Source organism: Aethalodelphis obliquidens, unplaced genomic scaffold, assembly GCF_003676395.1.
Source record: "Aethalodelphis obliquidens isolate GAN/ISIS:26980383/991018 unplaced genomic scaffold, ASM367639v1 scaffold15, whole genome shotgun sequence".
Taxonomy (NCBI): Eukaryota; Metazoa; Chordata; class Mammalia; order Artiodactyla; family Delphinidae; genus Aethalodelphis; species Aethalodelphis obliquidens.
In genome coordinates this window covers 15,558,287-15,583,773 of record NW_020837959.1, presented here as the reverse complement: position 1 = coordinate 15,583,773, position 25,487 = coordinate 15,558,287, and the positions used below count along the sequence as shown (strand labels likewise).

General features: G+C 37.7%; 1 protein-coding gene and 1 non-coding gene across 2 annotated transcripts in view; one reads left to right on the top strand and one right to left on the bottom strand.

Annotated features, from left to right (window-relative positions):
- Positions 1-25,487, top strand: part of GPC6 (glypican 6) — a 1,084,450-nt gene that overhangs the window by 684,204 nt on the left and 374,759 nt on the right. The gene's annotated exons all lie outside the window — the stretch shown is intronic.
- LOC113625510 (small nucleolar RNA SNORA71) lies at positions 6,240-6,374 on the bottom strand. Its single transcript, XR_003434709.1, has one exon. It is a non-coding gene; the product is annotated as a small nucleolar RNA SNORA71 (small nucleolar RNA).

Genomic DNA, 25,487 nt, shown 5'->3' with positions numbered 1-25,487 from the left:
CATAATAATTGAAACTTATAGACCAAGGCACCAGGGCTTTCGGTGGAAATGACGGCCGGGGCATGGTGACTGAACACAGTTGGCACTGCCAAACCATCCTTACGTTGTTCATGATGAGCTGGGTTAGGATTCAGCTGGACAGATGACTAAAAAAAAATAAAATGCTGTTATACAAGTCAGGCTTACTGATTGTGAATAAGAAAAATGAAAATGAGTTTTAAAACTGACATATTTTTCAAATTAAGTGGGTTCTTTACTGGAAACTACAGCAACCCCATAATCTTAGTTCTGTCGACCCAATGCGGTTTTCATACCCCAGGGTCTGCTATCTTGATCCCGGTTTTTATGGTTTGGTTTTATTTTTTTTTCTTTACTCTGATGTGGCTACTGATGAAGGAAAAACTCATACATTTAGAATCTCACTTACATATTTCTGAAGTCCAAGGCCTTTTGGTGGTAAATGTATTAGATTTTTAAGAACTTAGATGTGATCGAGTATAATTTAATATAGATATGGCCAGCCTTGGTGTCCCTGGGTAACTGAAATTCAATTTTTTTTAATTAGTATTTGAAAGGGAAGACCTCCTCTAGCCGTCGTAATCACATTTTCACTGTATTTTTATTCCTTTCCAGATCTGACTGTCTTAAAATTTAATTACTGTTAGCAAGACCTTTATGAAAAGAATAGAAATATTCTCGTAATAGTGTTAGCATATTAAATGCAATTTGCAGGTGGCCCTCCTAGGATGCCAGCACTCTTCAGTAGAGCCAATGTAGCCACCTTTTTTCTGTCCTGACAGTCCACATGCATTCAACTCACAGATGTATCCTTTCCCTGACTCCTCTGATGCTATTAGAACTTTGTTGTCCTAGTAGTAGAGTGTTCATTCGTTTGTGATAAGATTGTCAAATCTGATATGCATTTTAATGCTGTTTGTATGAATACTATTAAATGTGCTGATTGTAGCCCTTCGACGCCTTAATGCAGACTTGTGTTGGTTTGTTGTTCTGTTTCTTTTTAACCATGTTAATTGTTTACAATTCAAAATAGGAGCATTTTGAAAAAGAAAAGTCAAAGATTGCCCTATAAGAACGTAAAGAAAAAATAGACATGGTTGCAGAAAAACCAAGGAAATAGTGACTCAAGAATTAAAACAAGTGGTTAAAAATTGTAACTGACCAAGTGTTAAAAGAAATATGTAAAGGGATGTCAGACCTGGAAGTCTGAAGAAATGTGAGGGACAGCTTGTCTGGACCAATGAAGGCTCAGGGCAGTCCCCCCTGCTGCCCCTTGGGTACCATCTCACTTCCGATGAGAGCAGCTGAGTGTCATTGGGCTCTAGTACTCTCAGGCAACTCCTGGCACTTCTGACAGGACAAGGACGGACACCTGCAGCCTTTTACTCACCCCCAAGAGGTGATTTGTCAGCCTGTAGGCTCCTAATTACTTGGAATTAACATATCCCTATTTCTGTGTTTGGTTTTTTTTTTTAATTTGTTTATTTTTTTATTTTTGATGGTGTTGGGTCTTCGTTTCTGTGCGAGGGCTTTCTCTAGTTGCGGCGAGCAGGGGCCACTCTTCATTGCGGTGCGCGGGCCTCTCACTATCGCGGGCTCTCTTGTTGCGGAGCACAGGCTCCAGACGCGCAGGCTCAGTAGTTGTGACTCACGGGCCTAGTTGCTCCGCGGCATGTGGGATCTTCCCAGACCAGGGCTCGAACCCGTGTCCCCTGCATTGGCAGACAGACTCTCAACCACTGCGCCACCAGGGAAGCCCCTGTGTTTGGTTTTAATTGAGATGTTTCTTCCCTAAATCAGAAATAGCGTAAGAATCTAAACAAGATGTCTCTCGCATTTTGATTGTTTGTAATAGTATATCTTCTTTTTTCTTGTAACCAATACAGAGTGTTCTGTTGAATTATAATAAATTAGGGCTCCTAGCCTCCAATTGGTGACATATTAATTCTGCTTTTGAAAAGCGACACCGAGAGTGGATTTTAGCAGAGCTCGGCACACGGCGGTTGTGCACAGGGTTCCAATAGTTTGGGTTACTTAGCTTTCAGCTGCCTCTTAAAAGTGAGTCGGAGAAAACTTGATGTCTGCTTTTCAGAACTAGACCACATTTTCCTTCCATTATTTTTAATACGGGATAGTAAATAACTCAAAAGAGCCCAAGTGCATTGCCGTATTTTGCTTTCTGTCAGAGAAAAAGACAGAGAGACAGCTACATGGGCTTCATTGTAGGGTCAGTTAATGAATTTTCAATTCCCATTGCATTTATGCTTTATTATTTAAATTTATAGATGTTTGGGCTGTCATCCCAAGTGATGTGGTTTTTTGCAATTTGCCAAGATGAGAAATACCCATCTCTGACTCTATCAATCATCTATCTATATACCTATCTACCTATCTTTCTACCTATATATCTTCATGTGTGCTTATTTCATTTATATGCATGATGTTCCTTTTGATTTGCAACAAAACTGGTTGGAGAGAACCTAAACCTGATGTTAGCACACTGGATGTTACTTTAAGGATATAAAACACAGTATCTTGATGTTAATAATTTGTGGCACAGAAGGGATGTGCGGAATTCATGGCTGGAAATGGCAACATTCATCCTACCTTCTGCCTCAGCCCGCCTCTCTCAGCATCCCTCGTAAGTACTGCTCCCTCGTAAGTACTGCTCCCTCGTGATAAGTACTGCCTACAGCGGTGTCTGTGACCTGCAGACATTCAGTCTCCTGGGAATGCAATGGAGGGGATGAAAAAGTCCAGAGCTGTTAAAAAGAAGCATTATAATATATGAACCCTTAATTGTTTGTTTTCTCCCTGAGCAATTAGTGAAATAGAAGAAAGGCAAAGAATGGAGAGCTTTGGCAACTGCCCAAAGTATTTTATGTTAAAAAAACAAAACAGTAGAGTTCCTAATCAGATGACCTTAACATTGGGAATTGTCCTGGGTTATCCTGGTGGACCCAATGTAATCACAAGGGTCCTTGAAAGTGGAAGAGGGAAGCTGAAGAGGAGGTTAGAAGATGCTATGTGAGAAAGATTTCATTGGAGATGCAGGAAAAGGCCAAGAACTGCAGGCCAAGGACTGCAGGCTGCCTCTAAAAGCTGGAAAAGGTAGTGAAACAGATTCCTCACTAAACCCTTCAGAAGGGAGTGCAACCCTGCTGACTGACACCTTGATCTTAACCCCGTAAGACTCATGTTGGACTTCTGATCTCCAAAACTGTTAGATAATAAATTTGTGTTGTTTAACGCCACTAAAAAAATAAATAGCCAAAGTTTTGTATATCGCAAAGAACGTCAGAACGTACCCACTTTGAATAAGAAGAGGACATATTAAATGAATTTATTTTTCATTTTTAGCAGTTCTTAAGACAGAATTTTAAAACATGGTCTACAAGTATAACTGAAATAGGAATATATATGAACATATATACATATTTGTGTGTGGATATATATATTTATATACTCACATATATATTCCACTTCTTTAATACTTAGTCAATCTCTATTCTTTCTTCAAGGTCAACTTAGGTCTCACCCTTTAGCGTGGGCTTTTTTGGTTATTCTAGTCTACAAGGTAAACTCCCTATACTCAACTGGTCTTTTTCTTATAACCTCAAATAGTTCATAATCTAGCCAAAGAAGGAGAAACTTCTTATCTACATCATTTATTGAAAGCATAGCTAAAATCACTTTGTATTTTTATTTTCTAAATACTGCTGACTCCCTAACCATTCTATAAGTACTTGGAGTACATGCACTGATCATTCTTTTCTTTATTTTGAATGCTAATGGTCAGTATAGTGCCCTAAAAACACTTATAGTTGATAATGACATGATGATACTGAGAACTGGGACAGATCTTTTTTGTGAGCCTTAAGATAGCTCTGATATGTTGATAAAGACACAATGATGTTAGTAGGAAGTGCCCAAAACGTACTTGGATTGAAACGACAGAAAAATGTATGGTGGTCCTAGGGCAGCGTTAGCTGAGAGACCTTTCTAGAGTTATGGAAATACTCTGTATCTGTACTCTCCAGTATAGTAGCTACTAGCCATGTGGCTATTAATCACTTGCAGTGTGGCTAGTCACTGAAGAACTGAATTTCTATTTTAATTGACATAAATTTAAATTAAATGGCCACATGTGGCTAGTGGCTACCATATTGGACAGCATGACTACACTTTTAGTTTGGTAGATCACCCTCCAAGTTCTGAGGGTAGGGGAGTAAAGGAACAGGGTCATTTTCATCTTACCTAACGGTCTTGTACCTGAAGCAGTGAATTAATAACGGTAGAGCAGTGGTAACCAAAGAGTGTTCTGCAACTTAGACCAGTCAATGAACTGCTATTCACTAGTCCATGACAGATTGAGTACAGAAATTGAGAGTAAGCATTTAGAAACTTCTATAACCACTTGACATTGATGTAACATCCAAATGTGGAGTCAGGGGACTCATCTCACTGAATAGGGCATAGACCTCTCCAGGTTTTTTCAAGCCTGCACAGTGAGTGCCATCTGGTGTGAGCACAGGCAGGTGCAGTAGGACCGTATATTATACTGGCCCATGAAAGATTAGGAATTTCTAAAAAGCTATCCTCTCACAGAACAGCTACAAAGAGTTTGAGAAGCCCAGGTGTAAGAAGCCCAGGAATCAGAGGCCAGCAGTCTAGTCTGTTCACCATAAGCTGGCTAAGTTATACTGACTCTCAGAAAAATAGGTCTTAAAAACAGAAGCACCCTTCGAAATTATAGACTCCAACCCTGGACAACTAACAAATGGAAAAACCAAGTTCTAGGAAGGATGTGACATACCTCAACTCTTTTATCAGAGCTTGAAGAACTCCCTTCCTGCCTCTCAGGCAGACTGTTTCTCCACTATGCCAAATGGACTGGGGCCAAGAGACGTCTGATTCCCTAGCACAGCAAATGGAAGCCTAAGAACATGACTACAACACATCCATAAAACCCACCTTGCAGACAGTGTGTGCCTGTACCAGCTGAGGTTCTCCTCCCCCCTTTAATGGGTTGTCACCAAAGGGAATTTTAAAAACCAAAGCTAATGAGGTATCCACAGGGATTGGTGCATATGAAAAACAAATCAGTGGAACCAGCCCTTCTATTAAAGTTTTAGATTTTGAATAAACTATTGAATAATTTCTATGTTTTCCTGAGCCATGAAAGGATGGTTTGACTTTTGATTCCCCCCACCCTTGATTTGTTCTTAGTCAGTGGAAAGATGGTAATGGGGTGCAGTGGTTTATGACCTCGTATAAGAAGCCCAGGAAGAATCCAGCTAAGCGGTATTCTTTATATTGGAAATAGCGCAGCTGTTTGAGCGAGTGTGTAATGGATAGTGTTGGTGCCACACTCGGATCCCCTGTAGAGGCTTCCAAGACCCACAGCCACACCTCTCTCCCAAAACTGCGCCCGTCACAGGAGCCGTCTGGCTTGAGAAGTTGCACTTGTTTCCCTTCCTCTCTCTCCAGGAGATGGGGGCAATCTGCCACCACCGATGGACTGACTGATAGGGAGTTTCCTGTCTCACGAAGTCTCTGTGTGTTTGGATAGGGAAATAGACAAAAAGGCTGTCCCTTTGCCTCAAGGCAGGATTTACCCTGTGGGGCAGCTCAGTCTCCAGAGCTCTTTGTAGGATCAGGCTGAAAGCAGCCTCCAGCTGGAAGCATACCTGTGCGAGCTCCATCCCTTTCCTTATCCTGCCTCTCACTTCCTTACAGATTCCTCTTGAGCGTGTACCCCCAATATACCACTCCTACAAGCATCCCCGTCTCAGGCTGTGCTTCTAGGGAATTTGACCAACAACAGAGTGTAAACTAACTAAAACCTTTTAAATAGCTATTAATTTATTACCTCAAATATTTTGTGCTTTGGCTTGAATTCAGAATAATGTTTAATTGTCATGTTGTTAAAAAAAAGGAGATATATGAACTTTCAGATCCTTTGGAAATATCTTGAAAAGTCTTCATCTCCTGCCTAATTTTGGACTCATCTTTTTTTTTTTTTCAGTGCTGAGGGGCGGGGCTGAGGATGTGGGATGAGGAAGGGGTGCGATGGGGAATCAGAGAAAACTTCCGGAGGGGAGCCCTCCACTGCCAGCCCGTGAACCGCTAAGGCGGGGTCCTGTTCGGGAAAAGGGGCACTCAGTGAGCACACAGTGCCAGGGACCAGGAAGCAACACAAATCAGTGGGAAGAAAGACATGTCCGAAAGCTCCAGAGTTTGCAAGGGACAGGAGTGAACCCTCCAAACACGGGGAAAGGCTTTCAGCAACTCCTCTCCCTGCACTATCAATGACCAGGGCACGGGCAGCCCACGATGGACTCATTATCTTTGATCCCTGATTTCAGAGCAAAACGTCTGCTCTATCACAGGGCAGGTAGCTATTCCTGAGCATGTGTTAATTGCTCTCTCTTATCTGATGAGACCCCTGGAAAAGTTTCTCAGAAAGAATATAACAACATAGCCCAAGTACATGACTGTTTTCTTATGCAAATAAAAAATACCCCATCTTTTAGAATCAATGAATATTTTTACTCTGTTATTTAGTGGGAGAATTAATCATCCAAAATTTGTCCTTGTAGGGGGAGTAGGAGAAGCGGGCTTTATTAATTTGTGATAAATAAAAATTTGTTTAAAATGAAAAACTTGGGAAATTTAAATTTTCCATTTTGTATTCAAATCATGTCAGTGGCAGAGGAAATGGAATTTATTAGGGAAAATGCTGTGACTATTTGCATAATTTTCTGGTGCTGAAACGTGAGAAAGATCTGGTTGCTTATTACTCTAGCCCAGTTTAACTTTGCTTTCAGATGCTCATTCACCAACCTAAGCCTTTCTCTTTCCTCAATCTCTGTGGCACTCACATAAAACATGTACTTAAGCTCACGTAAAAATAATGCATTCTTCCATTTTCCTCCAAATTATTTCACAGCCTCCTGTGTTTGTTAATAAATTAGTTGTCAGTCATCTCTTTTGGTAGCTGTTTCCATTAGAGATATTGTAACGGTGTGGAAGCCACTGAAATTCCAGTTGCTGTCTTCAACAATACTTTATTTCTCTTTATTTTATCCATTCATGTGGCCCAGTTTCTTGCTGATCATTCAAGAAACATCTGATAAATGACGTCTTCCTTTTCTTCTGTTTCCTCCTGCAATCATAATAGTACGGCAGAATCCCTTTCAAATTTGCAGAACTCCCCCGCCCCCAAAGAGTTCTGTGGAATGACGTACTTCGGATGAATACAGCTAAACTAGAAATTTTCTATGATCGTGAATGGAAGCAAATCATTGCTAATCATTTCTAACTTTCATCCATTGCGAATAGGGGCCCATGATCTACTACAGTTTAACCAGAGCAAGACTTTCCCATAAAACAATGAAATATACATTTTTGTGCACAATTAAATAAATATTGTCAGCCAATGGGATTCAAAAATGCAGTCCCTGTGTTCAAAGCGATTAGATTCTAAAGGAGAAGACAAACACAGAAACAAGCATCCCTAATACAAAGTGATTTAGTACCAGATGTTTGGACAAGAGTCTGGAAGCAGAGAGAGGTGGGGGAAAACTTGCCCATCTGCTGTTTGGGAGAGACTTAGGGAGAGGTCAGGGAAGAATTTTAGTTGCTATAGCTTGAAAATTTTAACTGAAAAGGTTAGTTGTAAAGGTGTTAACACTAAATTATTTAATTCACTTATAGATCGTTACTTAGGTAGTTCTTTTTCCTCTAGGTCAAACATCAAACTGTCCCTTTTGTGCTAAAAGCTTTCATTTCTCTCATAACTACTTTCCTTCCGCAGTCACCAACTTAGTAAGGATTAGGTGTGTCGTCTAGTGACAGGAAATCCAAAATAAAAATGGCTTCTATAAGATGGAGCAGATTTTCCCAGCTGTTGGATTGTAAAATATACTGTTGATCAAACTCTGTAAAACTGGTTTTTGCTTCAGCAACACCTCCTCTGCCATATGGTGTTGACATGAGTTTATACAAAGACAGCCCTGCTGTTCCTATGGCCTGCCTGCAGCTCTCGTTCTCATAGATCTACTCAAAAGATTTTTGGATGGGCTATTTAGAATTTTTTATTCTTACATTTGGGAAATCCAGTTTCTTCTGAGAATAAAGAGATCTGTGTCAGTTCTAGGGGCTCCCCTTCTATGGTATGGATCTGGGAGGTGTACATCCTAATTTGGGTTGATATTCCAGCTATTCGTGTCATTGAAGAAGATGTGCCTTTGTCTGACTACCTTTGACTGAATTCATGAGAAAATAAATTTATATTTAATAGGCAATATTTCTATATTAGTTGATGGTCAGGAAATTAAGAGAATACTAGGAAGATCTTTCACACAAAAGAAAAATTTCTGCAAAACCTGAACACTGGGAACATACATGTTCATAGTAAATGCCAATTTGCCAGTGCAAAAACCAGAACTCTACTTTGGGCAATACTGGGTGCAGCAAATGTAGATGTTTATCTCCTGATGGCCACATTGTATTGAATGTATAATTGAGGCTAAGTGTTGAATGAATTAGCAACTGAATAATACCAGCTTTCAGATATGGGGGCAAATCACACACCTAGAACAAAATACTGTCTTATTAAATTCCTCCTTTAGTTAGTAGCAAAGGCATTTACAGCCCTTTAACGTTATAAAAGCATGTACAACTGTTAAGATGAGTCCTAAAAGAGACAGAGACAGAGAGAGACAGGAGACAGAGAGAATTATTCAAACCTCCAATAGTGGGCTTCCCTGGTGGCGCAGTGGTTGGGAGTCCGCCTGCCGATGCAGGGGACACGGGTTCGTGCCCTGGTCCGGGAAGATCCCACATGCCACGGAGCGGCTGGGCCCGTGAGCCATGGCCACTGAGCCTGCGCGTCCGGAGCCTGTGTTCCGCAACGGGAGAGGCCACAACAGTGAGAGGCCCGCGTACCGCAAAAAAAAACCTCCAATAGTGAACATTTCTGAGTGTCTGTGAATACTGTTCCTCGGTGTGTGTGTGTGTGTGTGTGTGTGTGTGTGTGTGTATATATTTGTCACAAGATTTACTTACATCACAAACAAGGAAAATTGTTCTCAAGAGTTCTGGACTGATTAGAAATCCACACAGTAACTGGTTCTTTGCCTCATGTGAACTAGAACACTAGTTTGGGGAATGAAGATCAAATGAAATTTTTCCTGAAATCACACACCTGTTTTTCCATAACAGAAAAAAAGTTGAAAGGACCAAAATCATTTAGCTGGAATTTGAGGGACAATTGCTCTTCTTTTTTTGTACTAAAGAATTATCGCAAGACATTGTCTATTGTTTCAAACACTGGGGCCTCCTGCAGCTCAGAATTGTGCTGGCCTCCTCTGGTTCCCAGGATTGTGATTGATCTCAGCTGTCTTGTTTTGATTCAGTAGCTCCCAGAATAATCCCAAACGTACATCATCACAGGGCTATGAAGCTACATAATTATTGAGGAGGTGGGCGCCATTTTTCTTTCTGTACATGTTTTGACATTATCCGGGGCATTATTTGATGCATGAAGTAGGCTTTACATAAGTAATAAAAAAGCTGTTTTTCTTTTATTGTCGCTCAGTTTTTATCCCTGTAATAAAACAATACCACAGAATGAATGCTCCAAAACTGAAACAAAGATAGCAGAGTAAATAGGATCTCAAAAAGCCAAAAATTTATTCATTTTGCATAATGTGATCATTAAATAAATTTCGTGAAAATTTCCTTTTGCAATAAAGAGAGTCAAATTTATTATAGCACTTTCCTTAGATGACACATAAAGATATTTGTGTCAAAAATGAGATACTTGTGTAGAGAAATGAAGATTCTGAGCAGAGAAATAAAACATGTAGAATTAATTTTTATTAAAGAACCCTCAAATATAATTTCACTGAAACTAGGTAAATGTGGTAACAAAGAGGGGAAAAGCTCTTGCTAAATTACATCTACATGGGCAAACTAAAAGGCATACCTAAGAATTAGCCCTACAAATTAAAACAAAAACTAAAAATATTCTTTCTTTAAATCATTATCTGCATGTATAAGTATTTTTTTTAAATGAGGCAAGGGGCAATATCTTGATAATTATCTCTAACTTTATTTGAATAATTAAATATAAGCCCCAAAATGGCTTCTTCAATTGAATAACATTTCCTGTCTTCAAATAACAGGAAAATCAAAGTAACTGCTGAATCCAAATAAAATGTATTTCTCTTATGTAAATAAAGCCCAGCTGTTAACAGTACAGAGCTGACAAGGTAGCTCTGTAATCAATAAGAACAGCCCAAGGTCTATCTCCTTGCTCTGCCATCTCCACACGTGGCTACTTAAGGGCCCAAGAGACTGGTTAAGCTCAACCATCACATCTCCTTTCCATCTAGAAGAAAAAAAGCTCAAAGAGTGTCATTTTTTTTCTCTTTTTTTTATGCAAGTCAATGGAGTTTTTTAGTCTTATTAGTCATCTTTTTATTATTAATGTTGCCAAATAGACAGCAGCTCCTTGTAGGCTAAAGGTCTGAATTGATCTGTTGCCCAACCCAGTTTCACTTTAAAGAAAAAAAAAAATTAATGTTGAGTGGCATCATTTTAACCTCAATTTTTTTTTTGTCTTTTATATAGTTACACCTAGAGTTTCCAAAACAAAACTTCGCTTTGTTTTCTTGAGAGGTTCAGTTTCATCAGGGCTACTTGCATATAAATACCTCCTTGACTAGTGAAGTTACTTATCCGTTAATGTATTCATTATTTTATTTATCCCTTAGTGGCATCTAAATTTGAAACACGCTCATAAACATTAAATTCTGTGATCTTACTGATAGTTCATCACCAAATATATTTTCAAGGCCAATGAAGGATGTAACAAAAGTTGTCTTGTGTTATAATTTTGTTGGAAAATTTATTTGGAACAAAGATGAAAGAAGTAGGGTCACTATAACTCTTAGGGTAAAGTAAATAGATGATAAGAAATGAAAAAAATGGAGAAAAATAAATCTTGGATAACTTTGGAATAACAGGAATTCAAATATATTTCAGAATATGGCAGACAGCAGGAAAGTGATGACTGTATGTTATAAACTACTCTCTCCTTCTTTAAACAACAGTTATACTTTAAATATTTTTCTTTTTATTATACTGTTAGAGCCTGTTTCTTGTAGAGACATGTATAGAAGAGTGTAAAGAATAAAAAACTTAATTATTCACTGTTCTGTCTCCCAGGGAAAAAATGCTAACTACTCTTAATATTTTGTTGTGTGTTATGTTAGTATTTTACATATATTTATAATTGTGTATATTTTTAAACTGGGTTAATTTTTTTACACACTGTGCTGCAAATCACCTACTCTTCTGCAAATCATCTTTTTTTCAATCAACATGAGAAAATGCTTGAAACATAGTACTAAGCTGTCTTGTAAAGCATGACTTAAATGGTTGCATAGTATTTTTATCATGTGTCTGTTGCAAAATTTAACTAGTCCCATATTGAAAGAGCTGTTGGTCATGGAGTTTAGTGTGCATACACGGTAGCAGACCAGCCTGTGTTCCAATCCTGATGACATCTTTACTTTAAAAAAACTTCAGATCAAATTTGACCTTCAGTTTCCTCACTTGTGAAGTGGGACTAATACTGGGACCTACCTCATGAGTGTACGCTAAGGATCAAAAGCAGTGCATAGTAAGGACTTATCCCTGTGAACAAGTTTTTATTGGACATTAGAATATTTCTAATTTTATGTTATCATAAATAACTGTTGACCCAGCACACTGTTGGATGAGGCATAAATTACCATTTTAATCAAACATACATACATACATTCACTCCCTCATTCAGACAACCTTTATTGAGCAGCTCCCATTTTCCAGGTACTCTTACATTTTATAATGAACCTCTTTATCATGTGCCTAATAAGAACCAGTTACTATTGTTTTGACAAAAAAAAACTTTTATCTGCAGTTATTATATAATGTTAACTCTTAGGTAAATGATGCTTCAAATATCCAGTAAAGATTCTGTGAAAAGATGAGTCTAGAAAATGTAAAAGTGACTTTAAATCTGACTAGTTCTATGAAAATACTCTTTCTAAAGAGCTTTCCCGGTATTCAAATTCCTGTTTTGATCATTCAGATGAAACTAGTGTCACTTTCCTACGTGTAGGGGCAAAAAGCAATGGAGCAAAAGTGTCTCGTTCAAAGCTGTTTCTGCACAACCGAAATGCTTTGGAGCTTAAACATTCTGTAGTCCTTCTTTACTCTTCCTGACGTCTCTTGGAAAGCCTTGTCAAGATAAAGGAGTCAAATGGTACTACATTTATTCTCTGTTATTATTATTATTATTTTGCATCTAAAGAGAGGTTCTTTACAAAATCTGCAAAGACCTGATCAGATCTCAAAGGTAGAATGTTTAATAATGAATAAAATGACCTCAAAGTGGGTGTACCAGTCTCATCCACAAAGGGTCCAGCCCTCTCTCTGCCTCTCCTTCTCCCTTCCCAAGCCTCTCCCATATGGCAGAGGGGTCTTCCTGAATCTCAGATCCCTCCCTGACTCTTTTCTCAGGGTCCCTATCTACTCCATTTCACTGTGTCTCTCACTGATTTCAACATCTGACTTGGGCGCAGCGGTGTTTTTCAGAAATACAGATCCCTGAGTTTCTGCCAGAAACACTGAATCAGAAACATCTGTGTGTGGGGCTTGAGAATTGTTATAGGTGATTCTGATGCAGTCCAAAGACTGGCACTTGGAAGTTCTCACCCTATGGTCGGGGTCTGTGAAGCCCCCCACCCCGTTTTCACCCTATGCTACCCACATGACCTGGATTCTGCCTCCATCACCTCATCTATTGTTACTCCCAGCCCCTTCGTCTGCCACATGCCAGCCTTAGAAATGACAGATGACATTTAGCAAGTATCCTTTTGTGATAGGCCTTCTACTATATAAAAGTACTAAACCAGTTAATATACTTAACGCATAACGTTAAATGACATATATGTGATGTCAGAACCATGGCTGATGCATAGAAAGCATACAGTGAATGTTAGTGGAGTATATGTTTAATTAAATATCATAGGTAGATAATGGCATGTACTATTATCTTTCAGATTTATTAAGATATAGCTGACACATACCATTGTATATGTTAAGGTGTATAACGTGATAATTTGGCAAACGTATATGGTGAAATGAGTACCAGTAAGGTGGGTTATCGTATCGGTCACCTCACATAATTACCATTTTTGTGTGTGTGGTGAGAACATTTAAGGTTTATTCTCTTAGCAACTTTCAAGTATACAATATAGTCCATATAGTATTGTTAACTATAGTTGCTATACTGTACATTAGATCCCCAGGACGAGTTTACTCATCTTTTTTTTTTTTTTTTTAACATCTTTATTGGGGTATAATTGCTTTACAATGGTGTGTTAGTTTCTGCTTTATAACAAAGTGAATCTACTCATCTTTTAACTGGAAGTCTGCACCTTTTGACCAACATCTGACCATTTCCCCACCCCCTAGCCCCTGGCAACCATCAATCTACTCTTTGTTTCTATGAGTTCAGATTTTTTAGATTCCGCATATAAGTGAGATCATACAGTATTGCTCTTTCTCTGTCTGACTTATTTCACTTAGAATAATGCTCTCAAGTTTTGTCCATGTTGTCACAAATGACAGGACTTCCTTTTTTATGGCTGAATAATATTCCATTGTGTATATGTATATACCACACTTTCTTTATCCTTTCATCCACTGATTAGACACTCAGGTTATTTTCATTATCACTAGGCTATTGTGAATAATGCTGCAGTGAACCTGGGGGTTGCAGATATCTCTTTGAAATAGTGATTTCATTTCCTTCTGTTATATTGCCCAAAGTAGAATTGCTGGATCATTTGGTAATTCTATTTTTATTTTTGGGGGAACCTCCGTACTGTTCTCCATAGTGGCTGTATCATTTTACATTCCCACCAACAGTGCAGAAGTATTCCCTTTTCTCCACACCCTCTCTAGCACTTGTTATCCTTTGCCTTTTTTATCATAATGGTATGCATTTTTTTTTTGTCCTATCCATTCTTAACCAGCTAAGCTCAGACTAGCCATAGATGACTCCCAGTTCCTAGAAAACAACTCAGGCAAACTTCCTATTCGTTTTTTTTCTTTTTTTAAATGAAGTATGGCATGTATTATTTTAGTTAATCGTTATAGCAACACTGTGAGGTAGATACCATTATTTTCCCCATTTTACAGAATAGGAAAGTGAGGTCCTGTTCATAGAAAGAGAAAACAGTAACCCAATTATGAACATTTGTCATTCCTTGAATATGCTGTGATTTCTCACCTTGCTGAATAAGGTGAGAAAATTCATGTGCTGTATTCTTACCAACCCCAAATCCCTGACAATTGCTTTCCCATGTAGTCCCTATTCACACTTCATTGGTTGTCATTGCCTGTTTTACACATTGGTTTTGCCAACTAGATTTTAAATTTCTCAAGTGCAGAGATCATGTTTTATTGAAAAATGCATGGCCAAGACCTATACTGAGTATGATACGTGGCTATTGTTCAGTAGCTTAATAAAAGAAACAAAATACAGGCACACCTTGTTTTACTGTGCTTCACTGTGTTGTGCTTTGCAGATATTGCATTTTTTAAAAAAACGAAAGTTGGTGGCAACTCTGAGCTGAGCAAATCTCCTGGCGCCATTTTTCCAACATCATTTGCTCACTTCATGTCTCTGTGTCACATTTTGGTAATTTTTGCCATATTTCAAACTTTTTCATTATTCTTATATTTGTTGTGGCGATTTGTGATCAGTGCTCTTTGATGTTACTAATGTAATTGTTCAGGGTGCCACAAACCACGCCCATAATGATAAATGTGTATGTTCTGACTGCTCCACCAATCAGCCGTTCTCCCGTCTGTCTCCTTCTCTTGGGCCTCCCTATTCCCTGAGATGCAACAATATTGGAATTAGGTCAGTTAATAACCCTACAATGGTCTCTAAGTGTTCAAGTGAAAGGTAGAGTCACCCATCTCTCACTTGAAATCAAAAGCTAGAAATGATTAAGCTTAGAGAGGAAGGCATATGAAAGGCCTAAGCTAGACCTCTTGCGTCAGTTAGCCAAGTTGTGGATGCAAAGGAAAAGTTCTTGAAAGAAATTAAAAGTGCTACTCCAGTGAATACAAGGATGATAAGAAAGGAAAACAGCCTTCTTGCTGATATGGAGGAAGTTTGAGTGGTCTGGAGAGAAGATCTAACCAGACACAAAATTCCCTTAAGCCAAAGCCTAATCCAGAGGAAGCCTCTAACTCTCTTTAAGTCTGTGAAAGCTGAGAAAAGTGAGGAAGCTACAGAAGAAAAGTTTGAAGCTAGCAGAGGTTGGTTCATGACATTTAAGGAGAGAAGTCATCTCCATAACATAAAAGTGCAAGGTAAGGCAGCAAGTGCTGATATAGAAGCTGCAGCAAGTTATCCAGGAGATGTAGCTAAGATAACTAATGATAACTAATGGTGGCTACAGTAAACAAGAGATTTTCAATGTAGATGAAACATTGCAATAATGTATTAAAAGAAGATACCAAATAGGACTTCATAGCTAGAGAGGAGAAGTCAATGCTTGGCTTCAAAGCTTCAAAGGACAGGCTGACTCTCTTTTTAGGGGCTAGGGAAGCTAGTGACTTTAAGTTGAATCCATTGCTCACTTATTTTTTAAAAATCCTAGGGCTGTTAAGAATTATGCTAAATCTACTCTGCCTGTGCTCTGTAAATGGAACAACAAAGCCTGGATGATAGCACATCTGTTCCCAACATGGTTTACTGAATACTTTAAGCCCACTGTTGAGACCTACTGCTCAAGAGAAAAGATTCCTTTCAAAATCTTACTGCCCACTGACAGTATGCACCTGGCCACCCAAGAGCTCTGATGGAGATGTACAAGGAGACTGATGTTTTCATGCGTGCTAACATAACATCCATTCTGCAGCCCTTGGATTAAGGAGCCATTTTTGAATTTCAAGTCTTATTGTTTAAGAAATACATTTCGTGAGGCTATAGCTGCCACAGATAGTGATTCCTCTAATGGATCTGGGCAAAGTCAATTGAAAATATTCTTAAAATGATTCACTGTTCTAGGTGCCATTAAGAACATTCTTGATTCATGGAGAGAGGCCAAAATAGCAACATTATCAGGAGTTTAGAAGAAGTTGATTCCAACTCTCATGGATTACTTTGAGGGATTTGAGACTTCAGTGGAGGAAGTAACTGCAGATGTGGTAGAAATAGCAAGAGAACTAGAATTAGAAGTGGTGCCTGAAGATGTGACTGAATTGCTGCCATCTCATGATCAGACTTCTTATGAATGAACAAAGTAAGTGGTTTCTTGAGATGGAATCTACTCCTGGTGGAGACGCTGTAACTATTGTTGAGATGACAAGAAAGGATTTAGAGTATTACATAAACTTAGTTGATAAAGCAGCAGCAGGGTTTGAGAGGATTGAAGGATTGCCTCCATTTTGAAAGTTCTATTGTAGGTAAAATGCTATCAAACTGCATTGCGTGCTACAGAGAAATCATTTATGAAAGGAAGAGTCAATCAGTGGGGCAAATTTCATTGTTGTCTAATTTTAAGACATTGCTGCAGCCACTCCAAGCTTCAGCACGCACCACCCTGATCAGTCAGCGGCCATGAACATAGAAGCAAAACCCTCCACCAGCAGAATAATTATGACTTGCTGAAGGCTCAGATGATGCTTAGTGTTTTATAGAAAACAGTATTCTTAAACTAAGGTATGTACATTGTTTTTTTAGACATGATGTTAATGCACACTTAGTAGACTACAGTTAGTGTAAACATAACTTTTATATGCATTATATGCAGAGAAATTGTGTGACTCACTTTATTGTGACCTTCACTTTATTGTGGTGGTCTGGAAGGGAACTCTGATGTATGCCTGTCCGCTGATAGCTACCACTGCCCACCTGGTGGTAACTAGTGGAATCTCAGTCGTAGAACCTCAGGAAGAACTAGCCTCTAGAGCAAGAATAACAAAAGAGATTCAGCTCTGCATCCAGCCAACTCCATTCATTTGGAAATGGTTTTCTAGAGCACAGTGTTGAGAAGGATTCTGAGATTAAGTCTGGACACAGAGCCAGAGAACCATCACCCACGTCACCTGTGGTCTTGGGAGAGGGAGCGTGGAGATACGCATGCACTGCATTTGCCGTCCTCCTGTGGTCAGGCTTTGAAAATCAGTAAGAACACTTGACTGGATTTTAAACGGCTTTAGACAGACTGACAAAGTGGTGCCCATTAGACTGAATGATTGATCTTTCTTTAGGCTATATTTTATGAGGAGGTGATTGAATTAGAATAAAGATTACAATTTAGTCAACATTTTGCATATGTTTGGTGCTGTTCCTAAATGAAATGGAATTTGAAGAATGTAAAATACAAAGGGTCAGTTTTCCACACAACTGAACTTTAAATGTTTTCTTTGTTTACCATGTATAAGCAAATAATGTGGGGAAAAAGGTATAAGCAAAGGTAAACCACAGCTTTGAAAGACACGCACGTGCGCACACACACAAAATGAACTTTTATTTCATGGAAGTGTAAATGTTCATCTTCAAACACCACAGAAAATGTACTTGACACTGTCACAGATAAAATATAATAATCGTCCTACTGCCCACTGAATTCTAGAGCCATTTTATTAATGAAGAACAAACTTGAATTATGTTATTCAGAATCAAAAAAATAAGTCTAACCTAGTGATACGGAAAGAATGGTAATGTCTGCCTCTTTTTAGAATTTACTTTCTTCTCAGCACTTGTCTTCATAAACAGTGATATTTGATATTTCCACAGGAGCAAAGGAAGAAGAGTGTTACTTTTTGATGGAACATTGTGACTTGCAAGGCCCACAACTGTATGAATTAAGCCAAGCCCTTAGGGACACATCTAGGATAATAGTTCATAAGGCTAAAATGTAGAGTTGGGAGGAAAACATAGGATTTGAAATTTTGTGTAACGTCAGAGTAGGCAGTACTTACGTATCTTTCTTAAGTGGAGACGTGGCCTTTATTACCAACATCTTGTTACTGTAGAAACCATAAATATATGACAAATCTTAATATGTTACTGATGTTTAAAAGCTCATTGCTCCATTGATTTTCTTTCTTCCTTAGTAAAATCAGAATGGATAAAACAAGGCAGAAAGTTGAGGACATTAATATGAACATCCCAGCTAAGTGTTCCTAAAAACTCAGTGTAGTACAGTGAAAAGTCCCACATCAAATATTGCATTTTATAAACCAAAAAGGAGCTACATAATGAAATTATTTTTATAACATTTTTTTTATCTTATCCTCCCAGTTACTTTAGGAAATATTACTTAGGAAGAAGAAATACATACATATATCAAATATTTTCTTCTGTTCTCTCTAGAAAAAGTAACTCTGACAATACAGATTTTTATCTCATATCAGTTCATGATACTTTATCCCCTGTATCTTTTTTTTAAATTAAGCAATGGTTGATTTACAATATTGTGTTAGTTTCAGGTGTACATCTTCAGATTCTTTTCCATTATACGTTATTACAAAATATTGAATATAGTTCCATGTCCTATACAGCAAATCTTTGTTGTTTATCCCCTGTATCTTTAACCATTAATAAAATACCATGCCAGGGTATTTTCTTCCACACCATATATCTTCCATTTGAGAACTAGACATTCAATAGAAATTATTTTATAATGTTTTAAAGGTTTTTCCAGTTGCGTATAAAAACATTTTCCCTCATTTTGAATCCCAAGCACATTTTAATTTCTACTCACACTTGATTTATAGGACAATCCATGAAGTACATTTATGCAATTCTACAGTGGTAGTTAGGTTTTAAGGAATGCTTCCAAGGATATAATGTAATTGTGAAGGTACAAAACTGTACCTATGAGAGCATTTTTCAACATACAGGAAGTGGTAGGTGAAAGAAAGGGCCATGGCTGAAGTGTGCTCTTGAGTTCTGTCACATGAGATTGCTTGGCTAAATCACCATTACACATCACTTAGGGATGATGGGTGCCTTGGTGTGTATAGTGATGTAACATCACTCTATCAATATTAAACTTTAGAATTGACATGTATTTTAATTTCATAAATCTGAAGATTTAAAAAATATTCTCTCTGTACGTACGACCTAGAGCTAGTTTTGTATATTCCCATAAAACTGTGTATATACATATAGTATACAGACAAACATACAGGTAAACAATCTACTTATATAGTATATGTAGACACATATCTATGTATATTTATACATATATTCCAGGCATATATACATGTGTACTTCATGTAATTTACATTATATAGTATATGTATATATATTTATAGTTTATATGTATGTGCGTATACATATATGTGTATTTTTAAATTTTGGGGTTTTATAGATCCTGTATCAGATCAACAAACCTCATTTTGTAAGTTTAGTTCTGATGTAGCATGTATTTGTTTAAGGTTAATGTTAATTATTGAAACTAGAATCTATAATGCAACCATATAAGGTGTGAAAGAACATGCCTTTTCAATGAAATAGAAGGGTGTTTTGTCCCTTCACTTGAAAGTGTAGCTTTTCTAAATTGATCAGTTTAATTATTTACTTTTTCTGTAAAGGCAGTGCTTTTTTTTTTTTTGGCGGTACGCGGACCTCTCACTGTTGCGGCCTCTCCCGTTTTGGAGCACAGGCTCCGGACGCGCAGGCTCAGCGGCCATGGCTTACGGGCCCAGCCGCTCCGCGGCATGTGGGATCTTCCCAGACCAGGGCACGAACCCGCGTCCCCTGCATCGGCAGGTGGACTCTCAACCACTGCGCCACCAGGGAAGCCCAAGGCAGTGCTTTTATTTTTTTTTTTTCTCCAGCTTTACTGAGGTATAATTGGCAAAATCATACATATTTAAAGTATACAATGTGATAATTTGATTTGCGTTTTATATATTTTTTAAATTTTATATAATGTGTTGTTACCTTTGGTGCTATCTTCGTCAAAGCAATTAGGGAGAGGAGATTGTTTGCTTATTTGATAGCCTAATGGAGAATATTATTCTTGCTTTTATTTTTAACCTGTGGTGTACTCAAGGTTAATTCAAGGTATCAGGAAGGTGTAACTGTGACAAGATTCAGTGAAGACAGGGCAAATTAATTCAAGATCAGTGGTCTGGATATCAATTCTTATCATGGGATCTTGGCACAATGAAGTCATTACTTCATTAGACTTTTAGATATACTAATAAATGATTCTCAGAATAGACTGTCCTTAGCTTTGATGTTGGCAGTTCTGTCATCACTTATGAACTTAAAAGGACAGTGAAGAAGAAATTTAGGGAAGTGGTAGAATCATTATAGACACAGAAGAAAAGCATATGTGCTAAGCTTTTTTTCTGTGCAAGGAAGACAGATAGTTTCTCTCCAAACCTGTTAGTTCGCAGAACCCCTTGGTGAATATAAAGAGGTCTGGTTGATCTTTTTACAAAATTCTCATGGAGCTTATCATATCTGATTTCTTTTTGATAGAAACAACTTAGTGAAGTGAACCCTGGTTTTGGAGCAATTTCAGTAAGATTTTGGAGCCTGCAGATGGGTTTATACTAAATTCCTTCCTTATCCACAGTTTTCGAATGCTGAGTCTGAGAGCGAATAATGAAACTTCTTACCTGCATCATGTCATAGAAGACAAATAATACATATCTGTATAAGCTACATTTGCTTACGTAGATCAATGTATTTGGGTCTGATTCTCTCTTGCAAATTCATTTTTTAAAGTAATAAGGAATTTCAATTCATGAAAATTCTTACTATTTTCAAAATAATTTGTTTTCTTCTTAGCCAAGTATAAAAATAAATGTGTCTCATCCACTGAAATTTCTGTTTCAGATTTAGTTTGCCCTGAAAACACTATCATTGTGCTTTGTGTGAATTAGTGCTATGAGAATTCAGTTGGAGACATTTTTTTAAGAATTCATAATGTTTTTATTTAAAAAATACAATGTAGCTATTAGTTGATTATTTATAGTTTTAAAAAAACTATTTTTTGGCCAAAATTGCCATCATTTTTGAAGAGCACACTGTACTTGGGAATATTATTTTAAATATGGAGTAAATCCAAAGTAGATAAACCACCTTATGTTGTTTCCCAGACATAAGATGTTTATGTTTGTTTCTTCATTTTATTTAAAAGACTACAGTGACCTGGTATAGTGAAAACAAAATACTTTTATTTACAAGGTATCAAAAAATTAAGAAGGCCTTTATTTCAAAAATACTCCTAGAGGAGATTTTTTTTTCAAATTAAAAAAGATAAAATATAAGTTTTATCAAAGAATAATTTCAAACTCACACTTCTGTTTTTCTGTTCAAAAATTTTAAATTTCCACTTAAATAGGTGCATGACCCTAATCTATCCCAGGTAACTGTCATATTCTTGGTGAAGTTTATGCCAATGTGATAACCTCTTGCTCTGGGAATTTAATTGCATGTACAGGAATATTTTACCTTAAAAAACTATAATATTGCCTCATAAGTTATTTTTATCTTCACTAGTTAATTTGATATTTCAAAATATTATTAACCTTTTGAAATTAGGGCATTGTGGATTGACTATTTGTTCTTATAGAGCACGTTTTTGTTTTAGCCCTGATAATTTAGTTTCCATTACTTTTCCCCAAAACAAGTTAAGAATCATTGCTAATTCTAAAAAAGAAAATTTGATTCTACTTTACTTCATTATTCAACTCTGGGAAGGTGGAAATCAGTATGTGCCCCTCATTAACAGCTCTCCAAAGCACAGCCGAGAAGCACAGTCGGTCAGTGAAGGTGTTACAGCAGTGCCTGAAGACATTAGTTCTGGAAGGCTGGCGCTAACGGTGTCTATTGCTGATCTTTACATTTAAAGATGCGAGCGCTTCTCATTTGTATAGTTGTGTTTTGTTTTTCCAATCTGTGCTTTAAGTTTATAGCTTTGGTCAGTACCTTGTACTATTTTTAAATGAACCCACTCATTCATGTATTCACTCATTTAACAAACATTTATCATATATATACTGTGGGTCAAGTTCTACATTATATGCTGAGAACTGAATGAGATAGAAGACAGACAGAACCTGTGCTCAAGTAAAGCTTAAATTTTAGTGGTTCTATACTATAGGTATCATTTTGCAATGGGGCTTTCGATAGAAACACTTACTGTATACTTCTTCTGGCCTGATTCCAGTTTCTTGGAACATGAATTTGATATAAATGTTGATTTCTCATTTTTTAAAGTATTACAATGGCACACAAAGCCCTTCTATATATGGCTCTTGCTGGCATTTCCTGTTTTGTCTCTTACATGACCCCTTCTGCATTGCACCCTGTGCTCCAGCTAGTATCAATTGTTGGCATTTCTTAAGTTCTGTTGCCTCAGATCCTCTGATCCCTTTCATACATTAAGTAGAATTAGCCTGGTCTTCGTCAAAATTTGTTTTTAGTTGTTCTAGGGAGCAAACAAGCATGGTCTTGGAACTTAGTGTTCAGTGATGACACTAATGGTTATTATTTGAAAAGTAATCATACAAATATATTTTTCAATTGTAGTTTTGTAGTGATGGAATAAGAATAACTGGAATTTAAAATGAAAAGTATTTTCCTCCAACTTCATGGAAATATTTTGAGTATTTTCCATGACCCTCATAAAAATTATCTCAACAGTAGCTGCTGGGACTATGAGGTAGAGAAACTAGTACATGTCTATATTGCGATCATTCCCCGAAAAGATGCATGAAAAAGCAAACGGCTCTGAATGAGTTTCATCATGTTGAGATATCCTAAGAAAACTTAGCTTTTTTTTCAGAAGAAAATGAAGGAGTTATTTTATTTTTATATGTTCCACGCTGATCATTTTAATCAACACATTAGAATCCAATCAATTGTGATTTCTCTGTGCTTATTTCCTGGAATGATTCTTACGTGAAATCTGACATCTTTCCGCAACCACTTTGAAGATGTAGTCCACAACTGAATGAGTTTACTCTTAAAACTGCAGTTTCCCTGAGAATGCTTGGAATGGTATAATGGTGATTGTGTAATCATAATCTCAAGGTGCACAAAGTAAATACAGAAGACAGACGAAGGTTGAGCTGTGAATGCAGACTTCATTGGGAACAGTTTCTGATCATTTCAGCTACTTCATTTTTGAGTTTGAGTATTTATTCTGCAGAAAAGATCTTTCTTTTCTGCCACACACTGTGCTTGAGATTATCAGACTTGGTTTCCATAAAACTTTTCCGTTGGTGTAGCGATCTTGCCTTCCAGGGAATCACAGTGACATTCCAAGAGGGAGGTTTAGAATCCTTAGGTGCATGGACCAGAGAGAATATGTTTCTCACTGGTTAATGCTTTCTTGTTTCCGCTTGCCTTTTTATTGAGAATAGTTAAAAAAAGCAAATGGTCTCCTGATTAGATAAGCACCACTCCAGCTCACAGTAAGAGGCCAGTGTTTTAAACAAAATAATGTTTCAGAATTCTGTGGCGTTCATGCCAACTGGTCCAAGGAAACAATTTAAAATAAGAGATTCTGTGTGGATTTCAACATATATCTTTACTCTCGGGATCTCATTTGTTTTTCTGTGATATTTATTTAAGTAGGGTTGTGCAAGCTGGTCATTTTTTACCAGAATAGTCACACGTCTAGAAATGGAGTCGTAGCAATCTTGATTTAGAAGAAAGCAAGCCGATTTCTGATCCTGGGCTTGGCTACCATTTAAGAAAGTCATCTATCTTTTGGCGAACTTCAGTTTCCTCATTGGAAAAATCAAGGGGTTGTCTTGCAGGTGTGGTATTCGAACTGTGATCAACAGAGAGCCAAAGCTCCTAGTGGGGGTCAGGACTAAGCAGGCTGATAAGGGATGCTGCAGGTCCCCTCCCCACTCCCCCCTCCCACCGTCTAAATCCAAACCTCTCCAATTTTTCCTCTCTTTTAAAAATGTTGTTTTTCAGTAACAGCTTTTAGCATTGGATTTCCTTGATGAAGGACTGAATGAATGAATGAATGATTGAACAAATAGTTCATGTTGGCTCTAAAATTCCATAAGGGGCATGTTATTAGGCCAGATTTATGCCCTTCATGTGCAAGAAAAGGCAAGTGTATACTTGCTAGTTCATCTGTTAAAAGCAATTAAATTCCTGTCTTTGTATATACTTTAGAATAAAGTGGGCTTTCTTCTGAGCATCTTACCCCATTGGCTAAGTAGCTACTGTAGACATCAGTCCCAAGACAAAACAGTGACATTGTGGGGGAAATTTGGGGGCTTCTCAACTCTTGGTGCCCAGGGCACTAAGGCTGTGGTAAAACCTCTATTCTCTAAACCAAAAGAAGGAAGGCCTTTACCTCTTTTCTTAGCTGTTATCATACAAACCTAGAAAGACATGATTCCGAATGAATGTATGTGTGTGTGTGTGTGTTTCAATTCAGAAATCTACCAGGATTTCCAGAATTTTGAGAAAGGAAGAAAGGAGCAATATCTTGGCTTTATTTCTTCAGAAAAGGAAAGAGTAGCCAATAGAATAGTGAAGTAAGATGATAAATAAAATGAGTTGTAAATGCTCTGCATTTGCTTTATATCGGGAAAGTGTTCAATTAATGTTACTGATACGCGAGTGATGCTGAAAAGAGACAGCAGAGGCGCTACAGCTTTATCAGCAAGTGAAGAGAAACATAAGGGAAAATCAGGAGAATTAGTCATAGAGCAGGAGTCCTTCCCTTCCTTTTACCTCCTCTTTCCATCTCAAGCTCTGTGTTAGACTTTAATATATTCTGGCTGTGTTGATTTCAGATATGGGCACATGACTTGCTCTAGTCAATTTCTGTAAGTGACTAGTGTGGCCAGAAATGTTGAGCAACAACCGAAGCCCTCCTTTATAGAGTCTGCTGATTTCTGTGGTGCAAATCAGCACCAAATATGGAATGTGGAGGGATATGTCATACCATGCTGTTGTATATTTCACCACATAGATACAATAGATGTGGATAAGCTCAACAGCGTAGATGATAGTAAAACAGATCAAGAGGTGTTTTACTATTAACAGATTAATTAAACAATTAAGAGGTGATGAGTTTTGAGCATTTCTTCTTTGATTTTGATGTAATCTACCTAATTTTAAGTTTATATAATTTAATTTTTAACATCTCCCTCACCAAATTCCCAAAAACTTAACATTGCCTCTTGCAAGCTGATACAAGACAACTCCAGCATACCACTACTTCAGCAAAACTGAGCCCAGTCCCTCTAACGAAAGCTTTAAGGACAAGCTCATGGTTCACCATGCCTTCTCCACTCCCCTCTAACATAGCTGAAATATTCCAGATAGAAGTTGTGGCATCAGCGCTGGTCCCAGACCGAGACAGTGTGGATCAGATGGAAAA